The 13,517-nt window shown below is 41.8% G+C and overlaps 1 protein-coding gene across 1 annotated transcript in view; it reads right to left on the bottom strand.

Moving 5' to 3' along the window:
• LOC125241002 (nose resistant to fluoxetine protein 6-like) overlaps positions 1-13,517 on the bottom strand; it is a 97,107-nt gene that overhangs the window by 71,185 nt on the left and 12,405 nt on the right. The gene's annotated exons all lie outside the window — the stretch shown is intronic.

The raw sequence follows: 13,517 nt of genomic DNA, 5'->3' as shown, positions 1-13,517 counted from the left end.
CATCAGGCCGTCCCTAATGCACTATTAGTAAGTGCGATATACGGCCAGATGTTTTATCATTTATCGCGCGACCATACTTGCCTGCCTGGTTTGTCTGCCAAAATATATGTAATTTTTTTTATCAAATAATAATCTGTCATACTTTCACCTAATAATTACGAATCCATCAAATGATCAGCAGATTTTCAACAGAGAATTATCTTTAATAGCAGGCAATTTTTAAGTTGAAATTAATGACCGTGCGACACCGATGGCGATGGAAATTACCTACGCTGTGAAGATATTCACAATACTCGAGACAATGGGCAATAGGTACATAATGGGCCCTGACTTCACCTTTGTGCCAGGGGCCTTGATTAATGATGACGCAGTCACGGGTCATGTTAAGGTATTACATTGTTTGGGTCATGTTAAGGTATTTTTAAGACGAATAAAATAGTAGGTACAGATTTCTAAAATAAAAACGGAGAAACACTTTAGTGTCGCAAAGCCATTTATTGCATCATCATATCACCTAGCCAAATAAAAAAATCAAACCAAATAAAAAAAATACGTTTACTTGTCTAAGTGATAAATATGTAAGTACTAATTCTACTAAGTGTAATGTTTGTGCCGTTGTAAAACAGGTATCATTACGGCGGGAGTGTATTTCCAATTTCACGCTATGAAATGTGGTCACTTTGACGTTTAACATAGGCAGCAAATAAAATTGCAACATAATATAAACAAGGGGCAAGTCATGTTTCGATCAATTGTAACGTTAAAATGAAAAAATTGTAAAATAAAAATTCACTTGGAAAGGCATAACCCTCCTCTGAGAGGACTAAGTAAACGTCATAATTTCATCAAAGTTTGACTTTTAAAACAACATTTATACCGTTGAAGCTGCAAAAGTCGTTACCTACTAATCTTGGACTGACTCTATACAGTTTATATTAGTTTATATAACATAAATCTTTTGATTTTAAATGATATACTCGTATATGTGCACTATCAACGGATAATCAACAGAAAACGTCAATTTAAGCATGTCTAATAAAGCTCAAGTAACCTCAATGTAATTTACAGAATTATGTATACGAGGAGTTATACATTATGCGGCCAGGCAGGAGTGTAATATCACAAGATTTATGAGTAGGTTTGATTGTTAGAGGGTATAAATTATGTATAACATTATCATCTTGCTGCACAATTTCCAAGCAGGCGAAATTTCGCTAACTTAATCATAATCAAAATTTAAAATGATCCTTTGTTAAGCTGATTGTTATTCAAAGAAGCCTTCTGCTTTTCGTTGGTTAAGCATTATATTAATTAAAAACACTTGTGTAGTCATAATTCGATTGTTGACATTATAATGAATGGAAATATAATAATAATAACGGAAATCGTTTGACCATTTTTAAAAGGCATGGCCTTTGTTCAGAAAATTACACCCGTTTAATTCGCCTATCTGAATTCCAAAATGTAAATACTTAAGACGATTTAATATTTATACTTTTATAGTAGCTTAATGCAACCGGCATTGGTAAAATTATCAAATTACAATGGTAATATGCATATTTAAAAATAATTTGAAACAAATTGCGTGATTACTAAACACGTTTGAATTATAAAATGTAAATTATTATTTCATTTTTAAAGTTGACCTCTCATTTAGAAGCGAGCGTGCTTGAATGTGATTTAAACATTGCGCACTGTTGAGATTACGAGTACATACTGCAATTTTAATTCTTATGCGTGTTCTCGCATCGTGAAATAGGCCCTTTCTAATAAAAAATCGAAGTTTATGTGATTTATGTCTTAACGCCGTTGTAGAGTAATTTACTTAAAACGTTTCTTTGGTTGGATTGTTTTTACGACGAGTTCAAGAAACAAAGTAAGGTAGCTACGAGTAAAACTGTAGAATGCCGAATCTCATGGCAACCTCCCAAGCAATTAAGCGCCGCTGAAGACCAGCGTTTTAATATAAACACCGCTCCTCACTGAAAACGGACACAGACTATACCTATGTTTTATGAGATGCATCACGTTTTAACAATTTTGGAATCATTATGCGTAGTGCATAATGATTCCAAAATCTGAAGTTCTTCAAAAGAAGTTTTTATTCGTTTTTAAAAATAATATAATTTATACCTATAATATTAAAAATAAAGTTATTTATTTGTAGTCAATTAAAATTAAAAAAATCAAATACAACACGCTCACGCTCATGTGTCTCTAAACTAAACGTATAAATAGACCGTTACAGATATTTTTCGTTTTGTTTGTTGTGTTACATATTTTTTTCGATGACTGCTGTACCTACTTTCCAAATTCACTTCAACCCTAACTCACATACAAGATTGTTGGTAAGATAGTATCACATATTTGGTTCCTAAGTAGGTACATTATAAAAGTACACTACACAAGCCAAGAGTAGCGTATCTATTCTAATAGTCTCATGAAATAGTCTGTAACTGGAGGTCGATGCGAAAACATCGCAGCTAGCCGTTGTACTCGATTCCCCTTCTATTATTAACCCGTTCTACAAAAGGAATACTGGAACTTCACGCTTTTGTGATGTGATTCCTATGCCGTGTATAGGAAGAAAAGAGCGCAGCGAGAAACGAAACAAATGCAGAACGTGTACTGCCGGGCAACGTTATGTGTAAGGCCTCAGTGTAAGAGCTAGTAATGTAGAAATTGCAGAACATTCCCAAAAAGCTGAAATATTCTTGAGAATGTTCGCAGAACATTCCCGCAACATGCAATTTATTTTTTTAAACAAGAGAATATACTTGAAATAATGTTTAAATGGGCATAATATAAAACTATATGTTACTATAGGTATAATATTGTCTATTACAGTTAGCTATTTTGTTGATAAGTGATAAGTAAACAAATAAATTTATTCAATAAATAAAAAGTGACTAGTAAAGACTGTATCGTTAAATATGGAGACAACTTTGAGTAGCCGTATTTATTTGCTATTATATTTTTTTCTTATAACAAGACATGGGCTTAATGAGGCACATAATAAGGTACGCATTTTGTCCTAGAAACTTGACGTAAAGCATGTGGTTTAGACAGCATTGACTTAATCCTCCCGAGTACAAATTACGATTTCGGACAAATGCTACTAGAAAATTCACAAAGTGCGTACAAGACGACACAATTGCGGAAAAAAATGTACAGTGCGAACCTCAACGACACATAATCCACAAAGCAGCAATATGTAGACATAGTCTAGCCACTGTTATTTTTAAAAAATAAAGTTCATGATCTGTGTTTGGCGGCCATTTAGAGAATGTGGCATGGCGCTTACGCTAACTCCGACTTTGATGTCGAATTTAACTATCATACACTGTTTACATCGATCCGGTTTAGGCACTGTTCAAACACCATGAATGTCTATTAGACATTGGCCTATGCTTAATTTTTTTTATCTATTTCTCTCATCCTGCTTGTATCAAAAATTTACGGCAATCCGGAACGTTACTCAAAAATGCGTTTTTTTTTTAAATTATATAAATTCACCGCATTTATTCTGCAAGTACCCAATTGAACAACCATGAAGAGGACTCTTAAAAAATATATTTTGGCAGCATATTAACCTTTGTTTAGATCAATTTAGATTTATTATGGGACCAATGCTGAAATATACAATAGTACATTACGATACATTAAATAATTTGAAATTAGAAAAAAAGTTCCGGAAAAAGTGTTAGCCAACGTGGGGGAGGGCAGCACCATCGTCGAAACCAAGCCATCTGGCAGCGGGCTTGAAGCGGTGGCGAGTGCCTCGAATTAACCTTTGTTTGTCGAAATCGTACAAAGAGTCTTTGAGATATTCTCAAATTAAGCCAGATTAGGGGTTGTCCGAAATTGATTTGTTAGACCTTAATGAAAGTGCCATAAAGTCCCTAAAATAAAAAAAATATCAGACCTTCTTATATCAAATAGTACTTACCAATACCTTCAGATCATACTCTCGGACCATAATAATACAAAATTATGCACATGTCAATATTTAGACGAGGTTTGTATTGTCCCTATAATTAACGATACAGTCCTTATGTACAATCTTAAACAATTAAAATACAGAAATTAAAACTAAAGTACCTTAAAAATTTAAATAAAACTGATAAGTTACCTAAATTCTCACTATAAGTTGCTTAAATTCTCACTATACTTCAGGGCACATTTCGACTTTCAGATTTCACAGCTTTAGTCCTGACTTTTTTAAATTAGGTACCGAACTATTATTTCTTGATGCCTGTTTTTGGTCATGCCAATATACAGAGTGGGGCCTGTAACAAAGGCGAAGAATTGAACTGTAGGCTATTCTCCTTATACTGATCAACATTTGTTCAGTGACTTTTAAAAATTATGAAGTCTTTAAATTTTTAATTTTTCGTACAAAATAAATATTTGCTTCAATGTTCGCCATTATTGTTGTCATTGACGTTGTCTGTCACACTTCAGACTTAACAGAATTCGCAGTACATTACCTCTTAGAAAAAACTTTCAAGGGTGATAAAAATCAAAATATGTACAAGTTATTTTTAAAAGTCGCCGAACAAATGTTGATCAGTATAAGGAGAATAGCCTAGAGTTCAATTCGATCGCTGTCAGGTTCGAACCTGAGAACATCGGCATACGAAGCCAGCGCACTACCACGGGACTACGTCTTGACTTGCTGAGTTCGACGAAATTATGGTATAAACTACGAAGTTACTAAGTATTCTGATAAATTCTCTTTCTCGAGAACATTCTCAGAAGTTACCGAAAAAAATTCTCATGAGGAATGTTCTGCAACTTTGGAAACTTCTCGACCGTGCATTGCTATAGGCGGGCGAGCGTGCGTCCACATTATGCTACTTCAACTTGGGACACTTGTTTGCCCTAATTTTCGCCCGTGCTTCAATTATTTAACCCTAATTTTCGCCCGAGCGTGACAGTATTGACCACTAGTATGTACATTTTTACTGGTGCATAAATAAAATATGTGTGTGTTTAATGCACTATGGTAAATATACAAAATTGTGACTTTTACTACAAACGTTAAGGTTTCACGCGATGTGAAACTTCACGATTGTATTAATTTATGTTATACCACAACCACGTTTTTCATTACCGCAACGGGGTCAGCAAGGATACCTACCTACGTCCTACGTCACGCCCGTGACTTGGTGTTGAAACTTGATGTATGTGAGGTAACGTTCTAAAGGAAAATAAAGGCGTTGGGTCTACCACCTCTGTCGATTTCGCAGGTTGTCATCGAAGGGTACTTGACATTTACATTGATGCAAGGGTACGGGCAATAAGTTCATTGCCTAATAAGTAATAACATATTTAAGTAGGTACATACATAATTTACGCCTACATAATTTATGAAAACAAGCGCTGGTGGCCTAGCGGTAAGAGCGTGCGACTTTCAATCCGGAGGTCGCGGGTTCGAAACCCGGCTCGTACCAATGAGTTTTTCGGAACTTATGTGCGAAATGTCATTTGATATTTGCCAGTCGCTTTTCGGTGAAGGAAAACATCGTGAGGAAACCGGACTAATTCCAATAAGGCGTAGTTACCCTTCGGATTGGAAGGTCAGATGGCAGTTGCTTTCGTAAAACTAGTGCGTACGCCAAATCTTGGGATCAGTTGTTAAAGCGGACCCCAGGCTCCCATGAGCCGTGGCAAATGCCAGGGTGAGGAGAATAATGACTGCCTACGTAATTTATTATTTTCAAAAACATAAAAAACAATTTTCAAGAGCGAATATATTATGCGATCGTCTTTTTAATAAACTCCGTTCCTAATATGCAGAAAATAACTGGCAAGTTGAAAGCAAAGTTATCAAGCTGAAAATAAGTGCCAAGAAAGCCATTTAAAACTGGGATGAATAAAACATTTGATATTCTAGTCATAACTGCTGCTCTCCTACACACATTTCTATGTATAACACACAGATTAAAGTAGTTCCAACTTCAGATGGAAGCAATTTTTGTGCAAACATGTTCGAAGTTGTTCGAACTAACGAATAAGAAAAAACCGATTTTCTTTATTAATTTAATCCATACTAATACTACGAGTATAAATGGGAAAGTGTGTGTGTGTCTGTTTGTTTGTCTGTTCTTCACGGCAAAACGGAGCGACGAATAGTCGTGATTTTTTAAGTGGAGATAGTTGAAGGGACGGAGAGTGACATAGACTACTTTTTGTCTCTTTCTAACGCGAGCGAAGCCGCGGGCAAAAGCTAGTTTATATATAAAGTAAATGTTACCCATACCATTTATTAAGAAATAGCAGTGAATAATATGAGTAGGTAAATATATGAAATATTAACTAACACCATAGAGGAATAAGTAAGGGAAGAGTAACTCCATACATCAGTAAATCGGGTTATTTGTAGTGACATCTAGCGACAATCACGCGTCAATCACGTGTCAAATAGCGTAAATTATCAATACCACTACTCGATACTAGGTATCAACAGTATCTCGTCTGCCAAAAATTTAATATTAAAACAGTTTACAACTTATATTACAAGCAGAAGGAATTGAAAACAGAATACTGTGTAATACTATTGTAATAGGTATTATGTAGCTAAAAATTGGTGAGCATTAGACTCTTCATTCGTCGCGACATCTATTGACAAGTAGCAGTACTGATAATTTGCGCTATTTGACGCGTGATTGTCGCTAGATGTCACTACAAATAACCCGCATTTACTGATATACAACTCATCCCTTACTTATTGATCTATGCTAACACGCAAAACCAATAGGTATTATGTATTAGTAAAATAAATTTGAGAGCATAATATCTAAACCGTCATGTCGGTTGCTTGTGCATTTGGCTACAAAACCAGTTGCGGTCGCGAGCTCGTGTGTTATACGGGCAGTGGTTAGGACTATCAGTATCGAAACAATAGACCAGATACGACATAAGGGGAGGGAGGGACTAGGGGGTTCAAACCCCCTTTTAGGAGGCCCGAATCATCAAACCCTATGCGACGTTGACAGAAAACTGTTCCGTTTTTAGTTTTTAGGAAAAAGGATCACTCGTGCGTCTGTCTATCCGTCTGTCACAGCCATTTTTTTATTTTATAAATGGGCTTACTCTTGGCCACAGACTAGCCAAAGGAAACTTAAGATTTGGCCTAAGATGGAGTGAGCTCGCCCAGAAGATGCCTAATGTTCACTCTTGAACTGTTTCCTATCAGATTGCGTTGTTAATACATACATACAACATACAATCACGCCTGTATCCCATAAAGGGGTAAGCAGAACACATGAAACCACTAAAGCTTCAGTGCCACTCTTGGCAAATAAGGGGTTGAAAGAAAACGAAACTGTGACATTGCAGTGACAGGTTGCCAGCCTCTCGCCTACGCCACAATTTAACCCTGCCTGCCTGTGTGGTGACGGGTTAAGAATTTCACCACCCCCTTTCTTCCCGTGGGTGTCGTAGAAGGCGACTATGGGATATGGGTTAAATTGTGCGTTGTTAATATGGAAAAAAATCGCTTTCGCTCCGCACTTGCCATTCATCATCCAACCTCCTTTTGTTATCCCGGCATTTGCCACGGCTCATGGGAGTCTTGTCTATATTTTGGTTTAATATTACTTACAGGCTGACTTGGACATTTATATTGACGTGCTTGGCCCTGTGTAGCTCGATTTTCCATTTTATTAAGTTTCAATTTTCTTCCCCATCCCTTTTAAAAAAAAAGTTACTCACTTTTCTCTCTTTCAAAAGCTTTTTCCTTCAACTATTAGGACCAACATGGAGCAAATTTTCGTAGGGGTATCTTGTACATGTTTATTTTTCCTTCAGAGATTGCTGGTACCTAATAACTTTGTAGAGGTCCAATTAAATTATTTTGTGACTAGTAAGTGAGAGTGATACATTTAACAAAATACTCGTGGGTATTAGGGGCCATTTGTTTCAAGTTGTCTACCCCACTTTTTTTTTGTAACATGGGAATTTTTTACGCGATTCAAAGATTCGCGAGCTCTTTCGACCCTGATAGGAGAAAAAAAATGTCCCAAGATTTCCATACGTTTTTCAAACCTTCCATTCCGTTACCGCCATACAAAATGTATGAAAAAATGGTAACGGAATGGGAAAAAACCTTCGGACACTTTTTTTCTCCTATTAGGATTGAAAGAGCTCTCGATTCTGAGTGGAAACTACATAAAATATTTCAAAATCCAAAAAAAAATTTGGGTGGACAACTTTGAATAAAATGGCCCATTGATATACTCACGAGTATTTTTCTAATGGATACAAAACGAAACGAAAGGGAAACGGAAGGCTGGCTCACAGCTAAAAAGATGGGATGATGACATTCGCTTAGTCGCCGGAGTAACCTGGAACAGAGTAGCACTTGACAGAAACGAATGGAGGAGGCTGGAGGAGGCCTTTGCCGACTGGCAAACAGACTTTCAGATGATAAGAAAGAGAGATATATTAGAATACTAAAACTATATCCATCTGAAATGTGCTGAGGAAGAGGCTCATATAAAAAAAAAAAAAAAAAATTTTTTCTAACCAAACCAAACTTTTAAAAGTTCATAGATCTTTTAATCAATAGCATAGGTACATTAGGGGACCTAAAGATAGTTGCTGCTTGTAGTAGGCTGCTGGCTGCTGGTTTTCCTTGGAGGCTGCTGGTTCTTCTTGTTCCGGTCGAATTCGAATGTCCCATACCGAGCGATCGTTCCTTTTATACCCCTTTTCAGAATGCGCCTACGCTTCACGGAAAGAAACATTTCAATTTATTCGCCCAATCACGACTCGGCTGAGCGCGAGGCTCCGTGCGATAGAGAGGTAAATAATTGCGCCCGATAGGCGACGGATGGCGCGTCGTGATTGGTCGAACGCGTTACGGCGCTCGATTACGTGAATTTAACGCTATCATTTTTCGTTCAAATCCTAATTACTTATAAACTAATTAGTCTATCGCTTCGAAATTACGTAACAATGCACCTGACACTAGGGTCATTCACCTCGAGTGGAATGCACCTGCGTTTGTTTACGTTTTTACACAATAGAAGAGGTGATTAGCCGTCCGGGCCATACAATAGACTGGTTTCTCAGCTTGCCTTGAGCTCCATTGTTATCGATAACGGCATATTACTATGGAAATGTAGGTTATCGTGTTACGTAAGTTCCCAGCTACGTTTTAAAACTATTTACATCTTCATATGTCTTATAGTTATCGAGTTATTGGCTTGGATTCGAGTAATCCTAAGGCAATTTTCGGGTGAAAGGAAAATGATTTCGGAACTTTAAGGAAATATTTTTAGCCAATCAGAGGAGAGTTCGGTTTTCTCGCTCTAAGCCTCTCACGTTAGTGCTTATTGGCTATTAATCGTAGTCCAATGGACAGTCTGAGTTTAGATTGAACTTTGGACTCGGTTTCCGCGACTTGGGAAGGAAGGAATATGGGAATTGCCTGCTATCGAATACATCACATATGAGTCTTATTATCATACTTAATAATCGGAATTGACAAAATTAACTTAACTAACGCAGTTCTACCCGTTTCCTACCTACGAAATAATCTTTATTGCGAATACAGTCTTAATCGAATTCTTATGCTATTTTACATATATTTCGACGCGTCGCTAACATTTTGTCCCCGCAGTCGAAGACTCCTGGTGCATGGGTTGCGACGCGATGACCGCCAGCCTGCAGCTGGGCCTGCGTAGCGTCCCGTGCCTCGTTCTGATGTCAGCGGAGCGGACCCGTCCATCGGGTCCCGGGTAGGTAGTCTCGACGACGCCTCGGGGCCACACGCTGCGTGGACCATTGGGTTCAGCGACGATGACCACATCGCCTGGTTGAAGTTGCCGCCCTCCGTCGTGGGACGACTTCCTCGGTGCCAGTAGAGGAAAGTACTCTTTGGTCCAGCGCCGCCAAAAGTGGTCGGCAAGCGCTTGGGCCATCTTCCATTGCTTCTTTTCGTTCTCGTCGTAAACGCCAATCATCGGTAGGTTAGCGTTATGAAGAAGTAGAAAGTGTGCTGGAGTCAAACTTTCTTCGGAGTCTGGATCGACGTTGACATGTGTAAGTGGTCGTCGGTTGACGATATTCTCTATCTCGGCGAGTAGAGTTTCGAAAACTTCGGGTTTCGGTGCTCGTTCGTTGAAAGTGTAGGACATCGCTATCTTAACTGTCCTTATCATTCGCTCCCACGCGCCCCCGGCCGAAGGATTGCCAGGTGGGATGAATTTCCACTCCATTCGGTTCTGAGTGGCGTAAGTTTGCAGTACAGGCAGCCATTGCCGGTACGCCTCACGTAGTTCCGTCGCCGCCGCCCTGAAGCACGTCGCGTTATCGCTGTACATCGTCCTGGGCCATCCTCTTCTCGCGGCGAATCTTCGTAGTGATAGTAGCGCGCTGTCGGTTGAAAGACTGTGCACGCTTTCAAGGTGAATAGCGCGCGTCACTAGGCACGTGTATAGACACACCCAGCGTTTTTCTCTGCGCCGTCCGATCGTGACGAACATCGGTCCCATGTAGTCTTGTGCGGTGTGAGTGAAGGGACGTTGATACGCCTGTAGTCGCTCGGGCGGGAGATCGCCTAAGGGCTGCGCTCTCGGTGTTGCTCGTCGTAGTGTGCATAGCGCGCAGTTTCGAGCTACAGACTTCACGGTCGGCCGCAGATGTAGTATCCAATATTCTTGTCGCAGTTCGTTGATTACTGCTTCGTTGTGAATGTGCGCTGATCGTCGGTGAGCTCGCAGGATGAGTAGACGGGTGAACGGCTCGCGGCCATCCAGTATTATCGGTTGTAGCGCGGTGTACAATACTGGAGCGCTGCCCAGCCTCGTCTTCATGCGTAACACGCCGTCATCGCCTAGCTCGGGTGCCAGGTCGTATAATCGCGATTTGCGATCGATGAGCCTATTCTGGCTTAAGGCTCGAAGCTCTTCGGGAAAGCTTCGTCGTTGACTGTATTGCAACCACATGTGTTCTGCCTTTCTCAAATGTCTGACTTGTAGCTGCAAGGCTTTATTCTTCGTTCTCGTTTTCTCGATGAATAGCAAGACGTTCGCTGTCGCGTTCAACAGTCTGTCGTAACTGCTAAATCGTCTCACGTCTGGCAGTACGCTCGAAGGGTCTGGCTTCGCTGAGATGATCGCCAGTGATGTCTCGGTTGACGGCCTCGCCTTCCTCTCAGGCAGGTCGTCTGTTCGATTCGACGTGTGACTAGGCCATGATGTCTCGGGTCCATAGAGAAAGCGCGGTCCTTCGTACCACTCGTCCTCGATGCGCACGCTCTGCGCTGGTTGACATCTCGTCGCTCGATCTGCGGGGTTCTGAGCGGTTGGTACATACCTCCACGCGTCTCTATCTGTTTTCTCGGCGATCTCCGCAAGTCGGTGTGACACGTACGGACGATAGTTTCGCGCGTCATCGCGAACCCATCCGAGAACAACCATGGAATCTGTCCAATACGTCACCTTTGTCACAGGATAACGCTGCTCGCGTAAAATTGTCTCCGCCAGCCGCACGCCGACGACTGCTGCGGTTAATTCGAGCCTGGGAACTGTCATTACCTTTAGCGGGCAAACTCGGCTTTTCGCTATAGCTAAGCTCACTTGCGTTTCCTCCTCGTCGTTCGATACTCGCCAATAGGCCGCCGCGCTGTAGGCCTCGGTCGATGCATCACTGAAAATATGCAGTTCTCTTCTAACTGCACCGGTGGGCGTGGCGTATCGTCGGGGTATTCGCAGCGCGGACACGTCGCTCAGTGCCCTCAGCCACCGGAAAAAGTCCTCCGCTTCCTCCGCCGGCAGCCGCTCGTCCCAGTCCGTGCCCTTTGTCCACACACGTTGGAATATGATCTTAGCGCTTATCATATACTGCGCTATGAGGCCTAATGGGTCGTAAACTGACATTACGGCACTCAAAAGTTCCCTTTTAGTGGGCGATCGCTCGTACCTTTTCACGTCGTCTGGCACTCGTAGCATTTTCGTGTTGTACCCCAGCGTATCCGTCTCTGGGTCCCACGTCATTCCGAGGACGGTCTGTTGCTTTTCTCCGAGATGAGAAGGTCCCGTCGCTCGCTCCTCCGGATCGATGTTTCGCATTAACAACTCGCTGTTGCTAGCGTAGCTGCGCAGCCGAAAGCTAGCCTCCGCGTGTGCTAGTCTCACCTGTGTCGCTGTTGATATGAGTTCCCGTTCTGTCTCATATGATGCCACATAATCGTCCATGTAGTGATTATTATGGATATCGTAGACCGCGTCCGGATAGCGATCCTTGTTGTCCGTCGCATTCCTATTCCGCACCGAGTGTGCGAGAAAAGGAGAAGAGATGTTACCGAAACATACCCGGTTTAGCTGGTACGTCCACGGTGTCACGTCACGCCGCGATCCCCTCCAGATGAAGAGCTGACTATGCCGATCCTCTCTTCGCAGCTGTATTTGAAGGAACATTTCCTGTATGTCCGCGGTGACGGCGAATTCCCACTCACGGAATCGAAGTAGTATCCCCAGCAGGCTCTGTAGTAAATCCGGTCCCGCGAGGATGAAATCGTTCAATGCACATCCCTGACTTTTCGCGGCGCAATCGAATACAGCGCGATACTTTCCTTTATTTAAATTGTAGACGCTGAAATGGGGCAGAAACCACATCCGATCTGACTGCGGTGGTTCCATGATGCGCTCTGCATACCCCTTTTCCAGAAGCTTGTGTATCTGTGCTTGATACTCGTTGGCGAAGTCAGGATCTCTCGACATGCGGGCTTCTAGATTGCGTAATCTCGCCTTCGCCATGTTGAAACTCGGTGGCAGCTTTATGTCGTCGGCAGCCCATAGTTGGCCGACTTCGTATCTCTGTCCTACCTTTTTTACTGTTCGTTCGAATGTATCGATCGCTCGCTGGTCGTCGGGTCGAATGTTGTCCTTTGCCGTTATGCCAAGCGCCTCGACTGCCCAGTGTTTCTTGACCTGCTCCACGAGATCACTGTCGTCACTGTGGCAGTGCATCACGACCTGCTCGTTATTTGGTACATACCTCGGCATTCGCCCGAAGAAAACCCATCCTAACGAGGTTTTAACTGCGCACGGCTCGTCCTCGCCGCCCTGCCTCACCTCCGTCGGGTTTATAAGATGACTGAAGTCTCCGCCTATTAACATCTGCGGCACGCCCATGCCCGTGTAGCACTCGTCGCCCAAGTCCGCCAGATGTTCGTATTCCAATAGACGCTTCTTATTTAATGACTGCGAGCGTATCCCTAGTCCGTCTACCGTTTTTAGGGATATATCGTATGTCAAGCCGCCACGAGCGGGGCTTACTTTAGCCTTGACCGTCTGTGTCACTGAGCTAAGTTTCAACCGCTGAATACCTCTTATGCATAGCGGCTCGTCTTGACCGACCGCGCCGATCTCGTCCGCGACGTCCTGGTCGATCATTGACAAGGTGGATCCATCGTCAAGGAAAGCGAAGATATGCGCCGTTCCCTTTGGACCTGATACGGTTACGGGTAGTACCTTTAGCAGCACGCTGTAGTCCGGTGTTGA

This window comes from Leguminivora glycinivorella, chromosome Z (assembly GCF_023078275.1).
Source record: "Leguminivora glycinivorella isolate SPB_JAAS2020 chromosome Z, LegGlyc_1.1, whole genome shotgun sequence".
NCBI classification, from domain to species: domain Eukaryota; kingdom Metazoa; phylum Arthropoda; class Insecta; order Lepidoptera; family Tortricidae; genus Leguminivora; species Leguminivora glycinivorella.
The sequence above is the reverse complement of the archived record's forward strand: the minus strand, read 5'-3'. Positions and strand labels throughout refer to the sequence as shown.